Source organism: Balaenoptera ricei, chromosome 21 (genome assembly GCF_028023285.1).
Source record: "Balaenoptera ricei isolate mBalRic1 chromosome 21, mBalRic1.hap2, whole genome shotgun sequence".
In the NCBI taxonomy this organism is placed as follows: domain Eukaryota; kingdom Metazoa; phylum Chordata; class Mammalia; order Artiodactyla; family Balaenopteridae; genus Balaenoptera; species Balaenoptera ricei.
In genome coordinates, this window is record NC_082659.1 from 26,138,629 (window position 1) to 26,162,303 (window position 23,675).

Genomic DNA, 23,675 nt, shown 5'->3' on the forward strand with positions numbered 1-23,675 from the left:
AATGTAACATAATAGATTCTATTTTTACATATTTTAAAATAAACGTTCAACAAGCAAAACTTTCCCAGAAACTTTGGCATTGCATATAAATCTAGTAAATTATACTTTAAAATATAGGGAATCTCAAGTTCTTTAAAACATTCTAATATTATTTACAAACTTAGCCAAAGACTCATACTTTTCAACTTAAAATTCCAAATCTAAAATCAATGACTCAGTTACATGGTTTACATTTTACTCGTAAGGCTAATCTTTCAGAATTTCAAAATGCCAAATTCTTTAAAATATGGTAATCATCTGAAATACCACAAAAATGAAGATTATCCCTAAATTTAACATAAACGATTAGCTCTATGGGGTCTAATTTACTTCTTCAGATACGTACTGTTATGGCTTGAATTGTATCACCCCCATATTCATATGTTGATCTCCTAACCCCGTGCCTCAGAATGTGACCTTATTTGGAGATATGGTCTTTATAGAGGTGATGAGTTAAAACAGGTGGGCGGGGGGAGTGATACCATAAGAAGGCAGAGAAAATGCACTTTGAAGACCTTGTTGACTGTTGCACAAGTTGGGGAGAGCTGATGATCTGAGAGCTGATAATGGAAAGGAAAGCAGAATGAGGAGATGAAAATAACTCCTCACCAGGAGGGGCAAATGTGTTAATAAGGAAACACCTTGAGAAGTTAATGGATTCATCCTTTCCCACCATGAAAAACACATTTTGGGGGGATAGTCACAGTGTCTAGCAGAGTCTACTGCTAGCATATTCATAATCCCCAAGTAACTGGGTGAGACACTTAGTTTCTCTGGTCCTCAGATGCCATATTTCTGAAATGAGGGTAATAATTGTAGCAAACTCTGTGCATCTTTGCCCACAGCCCCTTTCCTTTTGGAACTCACCATTCCCCAGGACTTCAGAAGGCAAGCACCTTCGACTCTTTGCCTGAGGGCTTTCTGTGACCATTCGAGCTAGGGAGTTAAGGCTCCCCCAAAACAACCTTCAACTAATAACTAAAGGGCGTGAGTGGGCAGATACCCCAGCTAGCTCACTCCAACTCTGAGAAGTGCTCTCTGCAGTCTCCCAGAAACCCCCATGGATGGAGCCCCACTTACTCCCCGTAGTAATCCGCTCATCAGTGCGCCCTTTATTGGCTTCCTTGCCTTCTGTTTCACTTCCCCACTTTCCTAAGGGTCCTGCCTGGAAGTACCTCCCAAAGAAATGACATGCACGCAAGTCCTTCATTCAGGGTCTGCGTCTGGGAGAGCCCGGTTTAAGACAGTAATATACAACCTACTAATGAAACTGACTGATGGCACTTCTTATGTCCAGGGTCTAAAGTTAGCCAAGTATCAGCTTGAGGCAGCGTCTCCTACTCTCTGGCTAGTGTTTAGCCATTCCAGGGGTCAACCAGATGCTTGTGCAGCTGTCTCTATATGATGCGTGCTCTTGACACTTTCCAGAGTTAGACTAGGTGTTGGGCATGAGAAGATGTGGATTTTCCTTGTAATTTTCCTGAGGTCTGCCATCTCAATGTCCATGCCCTGCTTGTTTTGTTTCCACAAACTCATACCAATCGGAATTTGAAGACAAACCCTGGCTCACTACCTTATGAGAGGTGAAAACTCTAAAGATAAATACATAAGAGTCCACTGAGCAGAATCTCTGCAGTCGAAATGTGTGGGCACAGGCAATTCTGACACCTCTCGGTCCTGCTAGGATGCAAACCATTTAGTAGTCACAAATGACTTAACTGTGATGCAGTCAGCATTCCCAGAGCAGCACATTTCCGTTCCTATCAAGGAAGGTAGTACAAAGGATAAATTAGCCTCTACAAAGGAGAGAATAGAAATAGCTTCTTCAACACTTTCTTAAAAACCCTTACCTTGCCTGCCTTCATCACGGGCAGCTGTGTTATTTGCCAACTTGGATACTGATGGTTTTCATACACACAGTAAGGACTCAGAATTACTTTGCAAATATTTCCTTTAAAAGGTACTCTGTTGCTGTGAAGTAAATACCTGGTTAATTGTATTTTGTTCATTTTTCTAGGCAGGATGGTGAGCCATTGAGTTAGATTTACCTAGAAAATACAGTTGACCCTTGAACAACATGGGTTTGAACTTATACTAGAATTCACTTATACTAGGATTTTTTTCAGTAGTAAATACTTCAGTACTACTCGATCTGCAGTTGGCTGAATCCGCGTATGCGGAACCATGGATATGGAGGAATAGTGTATATACCGGGGATCAACTATAAGTTATACTGGAATTTTCCGCTGTGCACAGAGGATCAACATCCCTAACCTCCGTGTCATTCGAGGGTCAACTGTACAGCCATTTAATAATATCCAAGGGTGCAAATATGACTGTAAAGTAATGCAGTTCATTTTCTTAACAAACATTCAAGAAATTCAACATTACAATCTAAAATACAAATTAAATGCTGCTGCCACTTTCAGAACTGAGATTTGGACAGCCTCAGTGGTGGAAGTGCCGCTTCATCCTTTGGCTTTTTATAAATAGCCCAAGGACATCCAGAGCCAAGTCCAGTGAATACAGCGGACAGACCCTCTGCCCAACAGAGGTAAGGGTAAAAAAATAAAACAGTGATCTTTTCAATAAACGCTTTCTAATTTGGCTTTCTGAAAATGTCCACATTTCCAAAATTTCTAAAAAATATAGCAGCAGCATTGAGAAAAAGAGTATAGCCTTTCAAGCAATGCATATGTTGTCAGTATTTGAATATGCAGGTTTGGGTATATTTTCTCATAATAAATAGCCTCTTGACTTTTCACCTCTGCCTCACCCTGCCACCACCAATGATTTTCTCCCAATTCTTCCTGCACCCGTGAAAGGATTACTGGCTTTGTATATCCGCTTCAGTGTCCCATGCTCTGAAAGATAGTGCACCTTCTGTCTTGCTTAACTACTTATTTCTTACATCAATACTTCTGCATGGCAATCTATTGGGACTCAGAGCCCAGCTAAAGGATGGGCCACTCAAGCAGATATTTGGGATGCCAGTATCTGCTTGGGAGCAACAAAACTTATGGGGTGATTGAACATTTCTAGAAATGAAAGGAGATTGAGAAAATAGCAGTTACCCAAATCCTCTTCCTAATAATAACAAATGCCCTAATAATAGCAAACACCCATATGCAGTTCAATCTGTTCCAAGCACTGTTCTAAATGCATTAACTATATTAATGTCTTTAAATCTCATAGCAACCCGACGATGTAGGTACTATTATTATTCCCATTTTACAGATGAGGAAATTGAGGCACAGAGAGGTTAAATAACTGTCCAAAGTCACACAGCTAGGAGCCTTGATCTCATATGGAGGAACTGTAGGTGTTAGAATAAGTACTTCAAAAGCTTCTTAGAAAGGTGCCTGAGACCCTCCTGACCCCCAAGGTTATGCTCCAGAAACATAAGATATTCACTTAACTCCTTGCTAAGAACAGTCGGCCCAGGAATAGTCAGGGTTTTGTGCTTGGCTGAGAATGTGTACAAGTTTAGGGTCAGAACTGACGGTGCAGGACAAGGCAGAGAGTCTGAGCACGGCTGCCTGCTGCCAGGGTCCTGTTCTGACCTTCCCCCAGGAAGATCTCAACCTCTCCTCCAAATAACGTGAACAAATGATCCAAGGATACGAGTTTGAAGGGGCGAGTGTATTAGCAGGCTCGGCGTGTTAAATTATTAGCCTGCACCAGGAGCCTATACATCTTTGTCAGCGGCTGCTCAGATTGAGTGCATTTTAATAGCACTGGGTCCCCAACGTAATTCAAAAAGAGAAAGAAAAGAAAGACGGGCAGGAGGCTCAGAGCAAAAGTGATGCAGCCTGGTGTTCTGTGATATGATGGGACCCATCTCCCAGCGCTGCTGTTGTATTGTCTTACGCCACCAGGGTTGTTGCTGGTACCATGGAATCTTTTTCCTCTTCAGTAAAATATCAGTTCTTCCCGTCAAGATTCTCACAGAAGTTTGGATACTTGTAGCTAAGCCATCATTAGGCAAGAGAACACAGACATGGAATTTTCTATTAGGAAGAAAGCCTGCCTTGCCTGTACCGAGGAACTTGACTCATGGAGAGTCTATCAACAGAATTTTATAGATGCACCAATAGAAATGTGCTATATTAGGTTGTCTGCCATCAACAACTGCTCTTTCCAATCTATCCTGCTTTTTGCATAAAGAACTGTTTCTTAAAGCTCTGTTTCTGTTTCGGAAATGATCACGAATACCAGTTGACTCCTTACTATATTCTATGGTACATATTTCCAAGCTTCCATCAAATGCACTACACTTTTCCCTTCATTCCCAACAAGCTTAACTTTGAACCCTAACCAGACAAATGTTTCTTGATCCTACTGGGGCCAACTTATTCATAGACGAGGTTATCAATTAGGTAGCATGACTACAAGTAGGTCAGGTGAGGGGTATATTCCCCAGATATTTCTCTCATCCACTTGGATGCAGCCTGCTACTTCATTATTAGCATTTCTTCCTTCAGTTTCACATTTGGTGATTGTTAAAGGGTTGCCCCCTTCCTAAGAGATGTGCATTTCAAACGGTTACCAATTGACAATCCAGTGTTTCAGTGTGAAGGATTTTTCCAAGAGCAGGTGTTATAGATCAAGATCTAGAGAACATGAGGGGCTTGAAGTCAATGAAGAAGCCACCACAACATGCAGGGTGGGGGCTGTGTGTGTGTGTGTGTGTATTCAGATATATTAAAAAAAAAAAAAACTAACAAAAAACCCAACCTATTTTCCAATTTACACAAAAATTCAAGGGTAATTTCAGTAACACATTCAGGTAAACCAAGGATCCAGGGGACAGTCTATAAACCAGACAGCTCTCTTATTTATGTTTATTTGGCCAAGAACTGTGACCTTTTATCTGCATGGGTCTAGTAATCAGACAGCCTGGATTTCCAAGGATTATACTGAATTTCAAATTTTCTGCCACATCTTAGTGCATCAATAGATGCACTCCTATCTGTAGAACTACATGTCTAGATCATTGGTCTAGACTGTCTGGAAAATGCCAACCCTATATTTAGGACAATGTTTTTGGTAAGGTTATCTACTCAGGAAGGCACCCCATCTACTGAGGTTTGTTTGGTGATCCTGGAGTCAGAGTGAGAGAGACAGCATCTGCTATAGGATATGGTCCAACTGACCCCTCCATCATTTGTTTCTTCTATTCTTTCCCTCCTAGAGAAGAGTACTATGAACCTTGTATCATGCTGTTTCTTAAAATAAAATTCCTTTGACCTGGACCTTTATCTGGGATCATGATTCAGAAAGCTCTGAGAGTCACTCCTATGCTATGATTAACCTTATTTCGATCAAAAACAGTCTCTCTTTCCTGATAGTTTCTCTCTACCTGTAATTTGCAGTGGCTATAACATTTCACATTCACATATGCGAGATGTGATTTAAAAAAAAAAAAAAAAACGAACTTAATGTAGCTTGGAAGTACCCGTTTCCACCAGGCAGGCAAAAACTTAATCATGTCAATTCAATCATTAATTTTCTTCTGGATAAAAACTGTATCTTTCTGTGTCTACTGAATCAATCCAGAAGTTTCTCTACTTCGCTGCCTTTCTTCCTGGAGGTTATATACATTCCAAGGCAGCTGAGTTACTGTGAATTATGGTTCTGGGATCGATGAGGGCTGTCTGGCCCACCTGCTACACTGTGTTCTCTTTGACTATCACTTATCTCACCTGGTCTTGGGTGTCTGGCCCTGCTGAATCTACTGTGGTTGTCAAGACCCCTGCCTGGACCCCAGACTACATTCTGCTAAACAGGAAAGTAGTCCTCCTTGGGGGCTGGGGAATCCTCACCTGCATTTTCCACACCACATTGGGGCGCTCACATCCATGCCGTGCCTCTCAGATACCTGCCTCAGCTTCCGTTGACTTGGCACTCTTCTGTGATGCCTGGACTTCCCCAGGCTACATCCTGGCAGTCCAGGAAATGTGCTTTCTCTTCCAGGACCCAGAGTTTCTATCAATGCTTATGTAATCCATCCTCAACTGTGGATTCATTCTAAGGTATCAACCTGGGGATTGAATCAATCAGAGGATTATTCCTGATCCCCTGATTCTTCTTACTTTGGATGAACCTTTGTGTCTTAGGGCAGGAAACTGCTCTTGGATCATTACTTATGATTTCCTACTCTGTGTTTCACAACATAAAGGCTCTGCTATGAGTCCTCCATGGCTACCAGCCCTTTGGAGCTTAGTAAATACTTCCTCAGTGAAAAATTCCAGCTCATACTGTGGAAGAACCTGCATTAAAGGCTATTATTTCAGATATTTTAAAAATGTCTCATTAGGTGTTGGAACTTCAGTAGTAATTTCTTTGTTTCTGGCTCTTTTTGACCTTCCCTAGGAGCGGTCCATATGGAAGATAATCTTGGCTTTCTCGGGGGCTACCAGTGGGCTAAGCTTCCTCACCTTCTTGTCTTTTTCTGAGGTTCATTTTTATAGTCACCACAAAATATACCATTTTGTCATCTTTTTTTACATGCATTGCTTGCTACATTTATTAATTTGTCGTGGTCACTTAATTTAAGGTTTGTAACCCTGGATGATTCAGATGATTTTATTCACATTACTGCAAAAGGGGGACCATTCATTAATAAAGGTTCTCAAAGAAGAGGGAGAAAACCTGGGATTTACAGAGGCAGGTAAACAAGAGTCATGAGGAACGATGGGCAGTGAGTTTTATGGGATTGGAGAAGAGGCTGGAGGCCTTTCTGTTTTTGGAATATAAGTGGGCAGGGTGGTCCTTTGTGCTTAGCCATTCCCTAGAACATAAAGGGGTGTAGGATTAAAGTTCAATATTATCAGCCCCTTTTTTGTGTTCAAGAAGAATATCATTCTTCTTCATTCTATCAGATTACCCAGAATGGTAAAGAAAAAAAGAAATATTTTACAATCTCTTGATAAAACAAATGTAAACACAAGCTCTTTTTGATATAAATAAACCATCAAACCTTAGCTTTATTACCCATGGTAAATAAAATTCCTTTTCTATGAACTTTCTACAGCCATTCAGATTTTGTCCTGCAAGACTTCCCCTACTAGTCATTTTACTTTAGGACAAAACCACTCTCTTCTTCTTTAACAGAAACACATCCTGCACACCTTAAACACAAAGTGGTACCTCCTACCACTATTGCTCCTGGTAGAGTCTCACACACACATATTATTTAACTACAGTGACTTCTGTTTCACAGAGAAAACTAGGAGGCAGATAACCATGAACTGCTTGTCACACACCAATACTTTTCAGCAGACAAGCTGAGCTCATGGATACACATCTATAGTCTTACATACACCCATTAGCACAACTTCTCAAAGTGGTAAAAACGAACATATTCACTGACAGACTCAAATATATAGTTTCGCTATAACATATAAAACAAGAGGAGAAAAGTATATAAACTTAAAATTATGCTTATATATTAATGTTTCAGTATTCCATCTTACTTTGAAATGATCTAGGTATTCAATTAATATGTATCCACTCAATTGAGTGTAAATCTAAAGTTTCAAGTTTCCTAAAGATCTTGGAAATTATCTTCCTGTCCACATATTATAAAACATAATTACTGTTGAAATACAGCTTGTCATTATAATGACTTTATTTGGTTAAACACAAATTTATGTTTTTCATAATTATAAACATTCACAATCTTAAGCATTAGTAATGCTAGTTTAATCAATCAGTAAATCTGTATAAGTTTGCACAGAACATTCCCAAGTAGAATAAAAATCTATGTATATATTACGATTAACCCTAATAAATCAGAGAAGATGGGGCTGTTTTTACTAAACCTAAAATATTAAATTAGTCTTGTTTGCCAAAACTGTATCCAAATTATGTAAACTTGAATTCCTAAAACATATCCAAGTTGGTTTCTGTAAAGATATTTTTAAGTCAAGTACATTGAAAGTATTTGAGATTCAATTTCCTTAACTTCTGGGAATTTTAGGAATATTCAGTTTATATAATGCTGATTTATCATTAAGCCATCAGAATAGAGCTCCTTTAAGAAATCTTATAGCCTAATTTAGTAATACCATCTTTTTTTTTTTTTTTTTTTAGTAATACCATCTTGAGGTAGAGAAATATTACACACACAATGAGAGGTAAAAGACTTTCTGAATTACAAATGCATAATTGTACGGGCATAAAGATACCTAATAGCTTCAATTCTCAAATTTCAGCCATGAGACTTCCCTGGTGGCGCAGTGGTTAAGAATCCGCCTGCCAATGCAGGGGACACGGGTTCGAGCCCTGGTCCAGGAAGACCCCACATGCCGCAGAGCAACTAAGCCCATGCGCCACAACTACTGAGCCTGAGCTCTAGAGCCCACGAGCCACAACTACTGAGCCCACGTGCCACAACTACTGAAGCCCGCATGCCTAGAGCCTGTGCTCCGCAACAAGAGAAGCCCCCCACTCGCCGCACCTAGAGAAAGCCCGTGCACAGCAACGAAGACCCAATGCAGCCATAAATCAATAAATTTATAAAACAAATAATAATAAAATAAAAAAATAAAAAGTAAAATTTCACCCATGAGTCAAGCGTAAACACATAATTTCAAAACTCACTGGTCCATATCAAAGAGCTGTTCTCTTCACAGTGGATATGAATTTTTAATTTATTTGAGCTCAATATGGACAGGGACACAAACAGAAAAGACTAACAAACCGGATTATCTGTTGTCTCTTACCCAAGAGAAAGGTCTCTATAAATCATTCATTCATATACAGAGATCACCAGATGGTCAGACCACGAAACCCAAAGAAGCCAGGACCGGAAATCAAGTGACTACTCAGAAGGAAGCAAAGTCAAATTCTTGCCGTGCTAACACTGGACAAGCATGTGGCATGAGGAGCCAGACACTGCTGGGGGCACCAGTCAGGAATGGAGCCCAAAGGTCTCCAAGAAGCCTCTTGGCCTGGGTGGAATAAATGGGCATCTGAAAGCAGGGTGCAAGCCTGTTCAAGTTAGGGCGCCACAACTGTGAAAGACAAATGTACTGTAAAATGAAGGAGATGATTTTACTCAGGCTGTTGTAATAGGGTGAATTTTCATGAAAGAGGAACATTTCAAAGAAGATGGAGGAAACCTGAAGTTTTATAGAGACAAGTAAAGGAGGGAGTCGTGAGGAAGGAAGGAGAGTAAGTCTCATGGGATTCACGAGGGAGGACACTCTTATCTTGCCTATGTGAGGGCACTGTCCTTCACGGTTAGCCATTCCCCAAAATATAAAGGACTGGGCAGACTTCTTGACTGTCAAACCCCAGGGCTCAGATAAAGTTCAGCAATGTCATCCCCTATCTTCTAGCAGATCTCACCTGGTGTGAGGGCTTAGGCTTTGGGGTAGGTATGAAAAAGCAGAGCTGTTTAATTTGGAAAAGTTATTCAAGTGATTCTGATTGTACTACCTCTCAAATGAAAATCTCTTATTCTGTAAGTTCCTTAAAGTCAGCAATAATATAGTCATGTCCCTTTTTGATAGATGACATTTGGTATTTACTTTCTCTCAGCATCTCTCTCCTAGCCAGCAAAAGTAAGAGGTTGTAGACAGGTACAACGACGTTCATTGCATGTCTATCCATAAAAGGCAAAAGATTGGAAACAACCTAAATGCATATCAGTGGGGGAATGAATATATCAAATTCTTTATATTCACACAATAAGATACAATATGGCAGTTTAAATATATCGATCTGACTTATACACATGATCACAAATAGATCTTAAAGTAAAGTAGAAAATAATACCAACAGTGTATCACCACTTATGTAAATTTAACTCACAATACAGAAACAGTACTGTATATAGTAAATGCATATATATGTGTATGTGTATATATATATGTGCATATATATATATATATACATATATATATGTATATATATATATATATGAAGCCACTTTAAAAATGGATGAGAGCTGGGCTAGTCAATTCCTATCCACTAGCCACATGTGGCTATTGAGCAGCTAATTCTAACGAGGATTTGCTGTAAGTGTAAACTACACACTGGTTTTGAAGACTTAGTATAAAAAATGAAGAAAAATAGTTCATTAATACTTTTTTAATGTCGATTACCTGCTGAATGATAGCTTGAGTATATTGGGTAATTTAAAATATATTACTAAAATTAATTCCACTGTTTCTTTTTACTTTTTAAAATGTGGCTACTAAACATTTAAAATTACATATATGGCTCCTATTATACTTCTCATGCACAGTGCTGGGCTAGAGGTTTACCTCTTAAACCCAGCCCACTGGTTTATCCTTAGGGAAAGAGGGAGGAAGTAGCACTTGGAATGGTATTTAACAAATTCTTTATTTTAGTAAGGTTTAGTTGTATTAAAGAAAATAGACTAGAAGCAAATACAAAGAAAAATGTTGACAGTTGCCAATTCTGAAGTATGAGAGTAGCGATGATTGTTATATTATGTCATATCTCTTTAATTTCTCAAAAGAGCAAAAATAAGTTTTTGGAGTAAACTGTCTCAAAAACTTATATAGCTCCCACTCCCATATTTGAGTAGATAAAATGAACAGTGCCCTGGAGTTGTTTGTTAAAAACTAGCTATACAGCCTTAGAAAAGTTGCCTAATTTTTCTGGACCTCATTTTTTTTCTATAAAATGAGTGGCTGAGGAGAATCTTCAAGATCTCTCCAGCTCTCAAAGAAACCTGAATTATTTCCTTTTGTATCATTTCAGGGGTCTAGTATGGCATATGTGTAATAAATTATTGTGAAAAGCTTGTATTTATCAAAACAATTGCTTCTAGCCATGGCCATGACATTGATGTACCAAACTGCAGGTAAGTAGACTGATGTGTTTGTTTTAGAAATTTGCTATAACTTTAAGTCACCATGAAAATACTGAGTTCTTTTAAATTTATTTTTCTTTTTCTATAAAGAAATCTGCCTTTAACTTGCATCAGGAAAACTCAGCAAAACAACAGACTGTTATGTGAATTTGATGCTCTACATTGTTGCTCTATATAATGTTGGTGATAGGACTTGGGAGTAATTATGTGTGCTGTCCCCCAGAACACTGCCAAGGGCCTTCTCTTGGCTCTTCATAAAGTATTACTGCATAGATAAATGTTTGAAATAAATGTTCCACTCACATGCATACTGACTAGGAAATAAACAACTAAATAGTATTATTGTCTACTATTGTTTTTAAATTCTCTTTCAAAATGCAAGTAGGCTCTCTTCATACGTAATAATTATTTTTCTTTACTATATGTCTTTCCCGAAGCTACCAGTTATAGCTTCATACCTAAATGGGAGCGAGAAGAAATGACTCCTCCTATTTCTGTTGCTTTTTTGGCCTTATATTTCCTAATTCATCATTTTCTCTTGTTTTTATTTCTTCCTTTTTATTTAATGAGTGTTTGGATTAGTGGTACTGGGTCACTATTCAAAGACAGGCAAATATAAAAGCTTAACAAGAGTAGAAAACTTAGATAAAGCTCATCTTCTAATAATGTTTTTATCACAATATGTTCAAAGGAGATTATACAATAAGTTATGGAATCTATACTGTCTGGCCAGATCACACAGAAAGTAAAGAATAACCTCTTGTTAAGAGCTCTAAAACTAATTTATCATTGTAACAGGCAGAAAATCAGGTTCTAGTTTTTCATAAACATAACATTTGGCAGCAAAGAATACACAGAAAATTTTTCTTACGGATAAACCCATTAAAACTGAGCCAGCTTTGATAAAAATTTTAGCACATTTTATTGCTTCTTTTCAGACTCAAGCACAATATTATAAACTAAGGGAAATAAAGGTATCTTTCCTTTCTGCAAACCTTCTACACCTTTCTGTATCCATGCAGGGTTTGCCTTTCACTATCCTCCTCAGGTTTTGCATTCTAGAACAACCAGACATTTTAAGATGAAACTCTTTTAATATTGGCAAACAAAAACACATCCCATTACTTTGCCTACGTATTCATCCCTCTCTGCCACCGCTGTTTTCAGTATAGCCTCAAAACTCATAGCAATGATGACTTCATCAAAGTAACTAACTTCTATTTCACAGAGAAAAGTGGGAGGCAGATAATTGAGAACTATCTGCTCTATACAAGCATTTTAGCAGACTAGCAAAGCTCGTGAAAACACACAACATAACTTTCTACAGTCACATTCTTACAATGGAAAAACTAGCCACATTTGTTAATGTGACACGAAGATACAGATATTCCACAGCATTGTAAGTAGAGAAGTAAAGGTATATGCATTTGAAATTATGCTTAGTCATCTATGTTTTAAAAGGTAGTTATACTTAAAAATTATCTGGGTGTCCAATGATTATTCATTATTAACTCAATTTCATATAAGTCTAAAGTTTTAAGTCACCTAAGTGTCTTGGAAATTATGTTCAAGCTGATACACTATAAAATATGATTACTGATGATATTAAAAGTTTTCCAGAATGAAGACTCAAAGTAATTAAACACAAATTAACATTTTCACAGGGAACTATATTCAATATCCGGTAATAAACTATAATGGAAAAGAATCTGAATCATTTTGTTGTACACCAGAAATTAACACAACATTGTAAATCAATTATACTTCAATAAAAACAAAACAAGAAAATAAATTAGCATTTTCACAGTCTTAAGTATTATGCAGGAGTAACATTTTTTGATAAATAATCCAATGTAAAATATTTAGAAAGTTCAGATTAATTAGTTTTTTCATGAGAAAATAAACTAATTTTATAATAGCAGTGTACTCTTGTATTCCATGTTGATAAAACTTGGGAAAAGAAACACAGCTGATTTCTTTTTCTTTCTTAAACCCGAATTATTAAACCAAGGGTTCGAGCTTCCCTGGTGGTACAGTGGTTGAGAGTCTGCCTGCCAATGCAGGGGACACGGGTTCGAGCCCTGGTCTGGGAAGATCCCACATGCCGCGGAGCAGCTGGGCCCGTGAGCCACAACTACTGAGCCTGCGCGTCTGGAGCCTGTGCTCCGCAACAAGAGAGGCCGCGACAGTGAGAGGCCCGCGCAGCGCGATGAAGAGTGGCCCCCGCTCGCCGCAACTAGAGAAAGCCCTCGCACAGAAACGAAGATCCAACACAGCCATAAATAAATAAATAAATAAATTTATATATATTTTTAAAAAACCAAGGATTCATCTTAATTGTGTGAACTTGTATTCTTACATAAAAATATTGTTGAGCTGGTGGTGTCCGTAAGAATTTTTTTTTTCTTAAAGATCCAGCACATTCAAAATTTTACAAGTTCAATTTCCTCATTTTTTGTGTATTTTGGAAATACTATCTCTACGAATCAATACAAACGGAACTCCTTTAACTTAAGATACATTATAATCATTTATTAAACCCTTTGGAGGTAGGAAAACGTTTCATAATCAACAATAAGCATTAAGGATCTTCCTGAATTACAGACATACACACATACAGAGAGCTTATCATTTTAGCCATAGGTCAAAGTAAACACAGAAACACAAAAATCAATGTCCAGATCTCAGAGTTGTTCTCTTCCTCAGTGGACCTAAAATTCTTCATTGATTTGAGCTCACAGATAGATAAACAAAAAAACAACTAACAGATCGAACTCTCTGTTGTTTCTCATCTAACAGCGACAAAATCTATGTCATCCTTCCAACAGACATCACCAAATGGCCAGACCATAAAACCAAATTCTCAGTCATTGCTGCCACCAAATAGTGAATAACTTATGAGTTGTGTGATCGAGAAAAAAAGACCCAAATTAATAGAAAGTCAGCAAATTTAAAAATCTATTGCCACCTGGAAGGAGAATTAAAAAAAAAAAAAAAAATCCAGTTCCTGCACTTAAACAGCCCACTTCTCAAGCAATGCATTTTATTGGGCTCTGTGCAGTGGTTATCTTGGTATGACAAAATCTGTGTGCTAAATTTCTTTGTCAATAGACTTTTTAAAAAGCTTTTTATTGTGGAATATTTCGAACATATATAATTTAGAAAAGATAGTGTCATGAAATCCATGCACCCATCACTGAGCTTTAACAATTGTTGCTCATGCCAATTTTCTTTCATCTAAATCCACATCCACTTCCCTTTTCCCTTGATTATTTTGAAGCAAATTTGTATATAATATTTCATTTTTCTTAATATGTCATACCTCAGTGTGTATCTGTGAAAAGTAAGAATTCTTTCCCAGAAAGCTATAATAATGTCACTGAATCCTGCCTCTGCCCCTGTAATTTACCAGAATCCCTTCATGTCATCAAGTATCATCCAGGTGGGCTTTAAATATCACTAACTGGCCCGTAACTATATTCTATCGATAGTTTTTTTGCATCAGAATTTATGCTGGATCCACACATTGCATTTGGTTGATACATCTTGGAAGTCTCATTGAATCTATGAATTCATCTTCTATTTCTTATTCTTTTCACTTGCCTGTTATTTGTTGAAGAAACTGGGTCCTCGACTGCTTAAATTTTTCCATGTTCTGGATTTTACTGATTCCACCACCAGGGTTTAGTTTAACACAGTTCTCTGTCCCTATATTTTCTGTAAACTAGTAGTTATATCTAGGTATTTGATTAGATTCAGTTTTGATTCATTGGCAAGAATTCTTCATAAGTGAAATTGTATACTTTTGTCAGTATGTACTGTTTGTCTCTCTTTTTACTGATGTTAAAATTGGTCAGTGGGTTCCAATGTTGTCAGCCTGAAACTTTCATTATTAAGCTCCCTTCCAGCTCTCCATCTAATGATTTTAGGTTGATGATCAATGCCTAGAGACATTACTTCATTAAGGATTGCAAAGTGGTAATACTCTATTATATCTTCATGATTCATTAGCCAGAATGCTTCTTTTAAGAAAAGTGTTTTTTGAACAAGAAGGTGACATAATCAAAGTTGTACTTTAGGAGAATAAATCTGATAGTGATATGAAAAATGGGTAGGAAGGTGAGATACTGGGGACAAAGACAGAATTCGGGATTCCTATTAGCTGTCTCTGTGAGAGGGAATGGGCGACCTGAAAAAAGGTAATGATGGAAAGAAGGAAACTGAACAAAAAATGCGGTATGCAAACTGGAGCTGGCAGCTGGCTGACCTGAGGCAAGGACATAAAAGTACCTGGTGTCTGGGGAAATGTTGGTGGCACTAACAGTAACAGAGAAGACCAGGGGTTTTGAGGAGGGGAGAGGTGATGGATATTATTGTGTCTGTTTCATCTCTGTGTTAATACAGTCATTCTCTCCCTGCTGGATTTTCTATTGCTTTGGGGAGCCCAAATTTTAAGAGCTTCACAGTGATGTCTGTCAATTCCCTCAGGGACCACCTTCATGATCTAATATTTCTTGCCATCTGGAAGTGGAAAGATTTTCCCGACGTCTAACCAGAATTTTTCTTCTCTACATTTTTTCCTCTCTGAGCAGCAAACACAATCATTTCAAGGGTTTATGGTTAGGTATTCTGATCTTTTGAAGTTTGAGGGACCACTGTGATGACTCAGCTAATTTGGAATTCAGAAGGTTGTCTCTGAGGGTCTTTTAAATACATAAACAAGGGCATTTTATTCCATTCCATTGCCCCTACTTAACCTTTTTTTCCTACCTCCTTCAAAGATTCTTCTCCCTCCTGCATTCTTCAATTACTGAGCTGTCACTTCTACGCCTGGCCTCCTGCTTGAGTAACCTATATGGACAGTATTTAGTTCTGTGGGTCTTTGCCCATAAGTCACTCTCCCACTTTCTAATCATATATGTTCCTGTTTTTTTAACTCCCTTGAGTTAATCTATATTGTTCCGGCATCAGTATACCCAGACTTGTTTTAGGATTCCAGAGTAAACTTATCAATGACAATTAAAAAGAGATTTGTCTCTTTTTGCTTCATTTGGTCACCATTCCATTGGCCTCTGTTGCATTGCCTGCCAATCCATTAATTTCTTAATGTTTATCAATGTTCTTCCCTGATACTGGGAAAATCACACTTAACCTAAGAGCATAGAATTCAGAAATGAGGAAATACATTACTTCTGCTTTATTCTGGTTGTACTATTGCTTGATTGAGCCACTGAGTTCAAATTCTGGTTAGATCACAACATAAATAATAGACGTTCTTAAACACTTTATAGAAATTGAATTTTTAAAGTGGAATTTAAAAAAATTAAACCAAAGTTGCTGGATACATAAAATAATCTTATTAGAGACTTTCTTGAAAAGTAAAGAAACCCTTTTTAACAATGATGTAACAACTCCCAAACTAACCCATTGAATTTTTGCATATTGAATTTTCTTTAAATGGAAGTCTAGGGGACACCCCAACTATCATATCTAATATAAGTTAAAAAAAAAAAAAAAGAAAGTCCAAACACAGAGTAGAGTATCAAGTTATCCCAACCAGTGGGATTTTTAAGAATACAGGATGGAGCGTAAGATGAATTGGTCACTTACCTTCCATGGGGCATGCCTGCTTCTGAGAAGAAAAAGTATCCATAGAATGGTAGATGTGGCTTAAGTTTTAGTACAGTTAGTGCAGGCACCCTAGCTGCAGAAAAAGACAGTCACTGAGAAAGAAAGCTTTTTTGTGTGTGTTTCAAGTTTTCAAATTTTTAAATATTTTTGTGTTGGTTTCCTTTTTTTAAATTGAAGTATACTTGATCTACAATGTTGTGTTAGTTTCAGGTGTACAGCAAAGTAATTCAATTTTACATACATATGTGTGTGTGTGTATGCATATATATATTCTTTTTCAGATTCTTTTCCATTATAGGTTATTACAAGATACTGAATATAGTTCTGTGTGCTATACAGTTGGTCCTTGTTGATTATCTAGTTTACATATAGTAGTGTTTATCTGTTGATCCCAGACTTCTAATTTATCCCTCCCCTCCTTTCCCCTTTGGTAACCGTAAGTTTGTTTTCTATGTCTGTGAGTCTATTTCTGTTTTGTAAATAAGTTCATCTGTATCTTTTTTTTAGTCTCCACATATAAGTAATATCATATAATATTTGTCTTTCTCTATCTGACTTATTTCACTTAGTATGATAATCTCTGGGTCCATCCATGTTGCTGCAAATGGCATTATTTCATTCTTTTTTGTGGCTGAGTAACATTCCATTGCATATATACATATATCTATCTACCTACCTGTCTATCTATCTATCTATCTATCTATCTATCTATATATATATATACAGCATAACTTGAAAGAAGGTTTTTACATTTGGTACAGGGTTCAAACATGGCTGGGGCTTAGGTCACATATTTCATGGTTCTTCAAACTATGGGGAACCAATTGATATATTATAATATCCATCTTTTGGGGAGCCTGTAACACAGTCTGAGAGACCTTTGAAAAAACTGTGGTGAACCCCTTCCATCCCAGGCTCTCTAAAAGAAGCTAGAGCATCCACAGCAGTTTGCAGATAAAAGTTCAGCCCATGGAGCATCTAACATGGGAATTAGCCCCACCTGGCCTCTGGGATAGAGGTGGGATACTGTGTTCTCTAGGTTCTGTATGGGACAATATATATGTTAGAATGAGTCAGCCCATGGAATTAAAACTGAGTCAGGTATTTTGCATCCCAGGTCTCAGAAGGCCACCACAGAGGAGACAGGGCTGATTCGCAGGCCAACATGTTGTGCTGCATGCTGTGTGTTGTGCTGCAAAGCTGGCAGCCTTGCTGATGTGTGGCTAAGTCCATTATAATCGGTGAGTCATTAAAATTTCAGACATCATGCCTGAGAAAGTACTCCTTGCCAAATTCAAAAAGGAATGCATTCTTGAAGTTAGAATACACCCTGAACTATTCAGTTTCCACTCATTCAAAAAGATACTCGAGAATTTGGTAAAGTAGCAGGATACAAAATTAATGCACAGAAATCTCTTGCATTCCAATACACTAATGATGAAAAATCTGAAAGTGAAATTTAGAAAACACTCTCATTTACCATTGCAACAAAAAGAATAAAATATCTAGGAATAAACCTACCTAAGGAGACAAAAGACCTGTATGCAGAAAATTATAAGACACTGATGAAAGAAATTAAAGATGATACAAATAGATGGAGAGATATACCATGTTCTTGGACTGGAAGAATCAACATTGTGAAAATGACTCTACTACCCAAAGCAATCTACGGATTCAATGCAATCCCTATCAAACTACCACTGGCATTTTTCACAGAACTAGAACAAAAAATTTCACAATTTGTATGGAAACACAAAAGACCCTGAATTGCCAAAGCAATCTTGAGAAAGAAAAACGGAGCTGGAGGAATCAGGCTCCCAGACTTCAGACTATACTACAAAGCTACAGTAATCAAGACAATATGGTACTGGCACAAAAACAGAAATATAGATCAATGGAACAGGATAGGAAGCCCAGAGATAAACCAACGCACATATGGTCACCTTATCTTTGATAAAGGAGGCAAGAATATACAGTGGAGAAAACACAGCCTCTTCAATAAGTGGTGCTGGGAAAACTGGACAGCTACATGTAAAAGAATGAAACTAGAACACCCCCTAACACCATACACAAAAATAAACTCAAAATGGATTTAAGACCTAAATGTAAGGCCAGACACTCTAAAACTCTTAGAGGAAAACATAGGCAGAGCACTCTATGACACAAATCACAGCAAGATCCTTTTTGACTCACCTCCTAGAGAAATGGAAATAAAAACAAAAATAAACAAATGGGACCTAATGAAACTTCAAAGCTTTTGCACAGCAAAGGAAACCACAAACAAGACCAAAAGACAACCCTCAGAATGGGAGAAAATATTTGCAAATGAAGCAACTGACAAAGGATTAATCTCCAAAATTTACAAGCAGCTCATGCAGCTCAATATCAAAAAAACAAACAACCCAATCCAAAAATGGGCAGAAGACCTAAATAGACATTTCTCCAAAGAAGATATACAGATTGCCAACAAACACATGAAAGAATGTTCAACATCATTAATCATTAGAGAAATGCAAATCAAAACTACAATGAGATATCATCTCACACCGGTCAGAATGGCCATCATCAAAGAATCTACAAACAATAAATGCTGGAGAGGGTGTGGAGAAAAGGGAACCCTCTTGCACTGTTGCTGGGAATGTAAATTGATACAGTCACTATGCAGAACAGTATGGAGGTTCCTTAAAAAACTAAAAATAGAGCTACCATACGACCCAGCAATCCCACTACTGGGCATATACCCTGAGAAAACCATAATTCAAAAAGAGTCATGTACAATGAACATGTACAATGTTCATTGCAGCTCTATTTACAATAGTCAGGACATGGAAGCAACCTAAGTGTCCATCAACAGATGAATGGATAAAGAAGATGTGGCACATATATACAATGGAATATTACTCAGCCATAAAAAGAAATGAAATTGAGTTATTTGTAGCGAGGTGAATGGACCTAGAGTCTGTCATACAGAGTGAAGTAAGTCAGAAAGAGAAAAACAAATACCGTATGCTAACACATATATATGGAATCTAAAAAACAAAAACAAAAAAAGGTCATGAAGAACCTAGGGGCAAGATGGGAATAAAGACGCAGACCTACTAGAGAATGGACTTGAGGATACGGGGAGGGGGAAGGGTAAGCTGGGACAAAGTCAGAGAGTGGCATGGACATATATACACTACCAAATGTAAAATAGATAGCTAGTGGGAAGCAGCCGCATAGCACAGGGAGATCAGCTCGGTGCTTTGTGACCACCTAGAGGTGTGGGATAGGGAGGGTGGGAGGGAGGGAGACACAAGAGGGAAGAAATATGGGGATATATGTATATGTATAGCTGATTCACTTTGTTATAAAGCAGAAACTAACACACCATTGTAAAGCAATTATACTCCAATAAAGATGTTAAAAAAATAAAAAGATACTTGAGTGTTATTAAATTAGATCTCAGAACTTCCACCTGATTGCGTATATTATTTGTAGTGTCCAGTTAGCTAAGCCCACCAGAGTTAAGGAGTGACCCAGTTAATGAAAAGCAGTTACTTGGTTGGTAGAGGATTCATTTTTCTGCCTGGCATGTGTTAGTGAGTTATGAACATAAAGAACAAGGTCATCTTTCTGCAATGTGTGCTGGGTGGCTCATTTTTTCCTCACCAAATCCAAAGTCAAACAGGGTCATATCTGGTATGAGGCGCTCCAAGCAAATCACATGGAGTAATACGTCCCACCACGTATTAAAAACCCAGTAAAATCTGGTTAAAATGAGCATCCCAGGCAGCTGACAATGGGAAATACATGTCTTGAGGGATGTAAATGGAAGAGGAGGTAGTATGTTGTGAACAGGCAGCAATGGATAGTCCTCGTTCCATCTTGATGCTGGGCATTGGAGAGGTAGGGAAACAGAGTATGTGGTGGGGCCGTTTTCCTCCCATCTTCTGCCATGCACGCCACTTCAAATCTCCACCTGATAATCCCACAGAATCCAGGGTTATTTCCCCAATTTGCCACCGAAAACCCATACTAAAAGTGTAGCTAAACCCCAGTTCTATGGGTGAGAAAGCTCGAATAGCCCCAAATTTCTCTATCAGCTCAATCACTGACTGAGAATTCTTGATTTCACCTTTTATCCTACTTGCTTTTCCTGAGATGATAAGCCCTGGGAGGCTGAGTATGAAACTCTCCCAGAATCCTCTCTTTCTTACTCTTCAAAAGCCTAAGTTAATTAGAGAAATGAGACTGATCAGGTGCGTAGAGCAGACTATGATTTTGTGATGAAGCTGGAACAGTGGTGTGGGATATATTTCCCAACCCTAAAAAGAAGATTGGATTAGTGACTCAGCCGGTAACTTTGCTTTTCAGAGTGTAGCTGGACAAAAAGCCCCATGATGAGATGGGAGGCCACCTACGACTTGTCATGACCTGCTTGGCAAAAGAGTCTGAAAATATAGTCTAGCCCCAGCAGGTACCTGTTAAAAAGATACCCTTGAGTCTGAAAATGCCAGAAAGATGCTAAAATTTGTGACTCATCAGTAATGAACTGTACAGACAATTAGCTAAACTCATCTAATTTGTTGAAATTCACAGCTAGGATTTCAATTTGCAAGTAGAGTGGCTGTAGCCGTTCTGCCTTTCAGCATGTACCAAACCTGTAGCATGATATCTTCTCTGTAATAATTTTAATAGCCTTGAGTTGAAGCAAAATTCCTGCAATTTCAGTGGGGCTAAGTGTTCCATGTTCTACACCATACTGGTAGAATAGTGAGAGATCCAGGCAAACAAAAGGACCCTCTGGATCACGGGAAATAGCTTCAATCCATCTAGAGTGATCAAGTCAAGCCATGTTGGATTAGAATGTAATAAGTGATGCTATTGCATTAGAAAATAAATTGCCCAGGGTATAAAGTGACAATTTCTCCAAGGTTCAGCCAATGAAATCTAATAAGAAGCATTCTTTTTTGAAAATTCATTCACTTCTTTTGGTGCTTGTTTTTGCCTTTCTCTGTAATTCCTGTGGAAGTTACAGAAATCAAGCAGATAATCACTGTTTAAGGAAAGGAGCAAAGCAAATTGTATCTTTTCATTACATTAAATAGAAGAAGGAGATCCTTTGTGTTATGAGAAATCAAGTTGTAATCATCGCTATTTATTTTGAGTCATTTTGAACAACTTTCAAAACCTTGTTTGGATGGATCTGTGAAGTTTTCCTTCCTTTGCAAATTTCTATAATATAAAGAGTTAAGGTTTTGATAGTTGTAACCACAAAATCATAAGATAATGTATGGTAGGGTAAGTGTTTGTGAGTCATCTGCTTATACTCTTTATTTATGGAGGATTTTCTTGCATTTGTCTTTGTTGGTGTTTGTGTTTGAGTGTGCAGGTTTGTATTCGTATAATTGTATAGGTACACAAATATCCAGGGCAGTATGACATTAAAACATGTGTTTCCCACCCCTCTCCACGTGTTGTACAGGGACCTCAATCAATTTGGCCAAAAAACCATCAGGTTTTTAAAAATAGATACTGGTTGCAGCAACAGTTAGGAATAGGTGAGCACCGTTAGGTTTTTCCACAACAAACTCATGAACAGAAAATCTGTAAAATTAGAACAAGTGTCAGACCAAATCATGACATATAGATCATCATTTATTAGCAAGCAGGCACATAACAATTCACAGATAACGCAGTAAGGAGGGTGACCAGTTGTCCCAGTTTGCTCAGAGCTGTCCCAATTTTAACATTGAAGTTCCAAGTCCAGGAAACCGCGCAGTCCTGAGCAAACCAGGACATTTGGTCACCCCAGGTATGCTCTCTTTTTTTAGATGCCTTAGCCACACTCTGAAGGAAAGATATACATGAGGCTGATGAAAGAATTCTGAAGCAAGATACAGTCAAGCATATAGTTGACACATTGTGGGCACAACCTTCTGGACTATTGCTGAACACAGAATGACACAGGAACGCAGCATCATTATTAAGGGTAAATTTGAAGAATCTGCTGGATTCCTGTACCCTTTACATGTCTCTAAAATATTTTAGCCTATTCATAAATTGTGAAGAGGCTCCGCTCATTTCACTACGGAGAACTCATTTCTGGTATCTTTATGCTAGTTGACTAGCCTTTCCTTTAAACGAAGAAACCCCATTTCTAATACTCATTGTTCTATTTTGAAAAACCTCAATGGTTGACTAACAGAGCAGCTGTAGTAGCCTCTGGGCTTCTGGTTACATGTTTGCTGACCCCCAAGAGTGTGGATTAAACTAACACTGTGCATTCATATGATCAAATATTTTAGAATAAAGAACAGTTACCAAAATACCCCGTGCCTCAAGAAAACTGAAAGACACCCATAGACTGAGAAACTTGGGAAAGAGTGCTTTCTAAGGACAGAATATCTGAAGAACTATTTGCTAATGACTTTTTCAGAACATTGTAACCATATCAAGCTTCAACAGAAAGGAAGTGAAGACACTTCTTCCCTGGAAAATTATAAGATTAAAGTAAATCCACACCATTCTAGCAAGAAGTCAACCTACTGGAGAAAACTGGGGGAATAGGGCTTGAATTCTAGTCCTTTCCATACCTCTTGGCAAGCTCTTTAACTTGCTGAGGTCACTATGTTTTTTGAATTTTTGTCTCTTTTGTCGTAGAGTGGTTGAAGACTCTTTTAGCCTTAAAAGTGTCTAAAGTCTGGATTATAATTCTAAGTATTTGAACTTCTCACTTGAAGTTTGAAGGAGATAATTAGCTTTTCTTGGGTTTTGCCAGTGTTAAGTAGAAATCTGGCAGACTGCCACGCTCCTAGTTCTTCAACCGCTGTCTTTGACTCCATTGGAAATGGTAGATGATTTCTCTGAGGCAGAGCATATAGCAAAACACAGTGGTGTTTTGGCGACGCCATGGTCCGCATCCTCAAGGCGTCTGAGTCCTTTTGACTCCAGGGATAGTGAGACTATTTTGGCCACTGAAAGAGCTCCATACAAACACATTCTGAGTGTGTGTTTACTTCATGTTCAAAGACAATGCCCTAAATAGTCATTCTCTAGGAATGCAGATCTTACAGCTTTGGCATTAAATTTCTCTAGATGGAATTTGCTGTACAGATAAAGCACAAAACCCAGCAAGCTTGGACTCTGAGGACATTTCCTTTGATAAAAC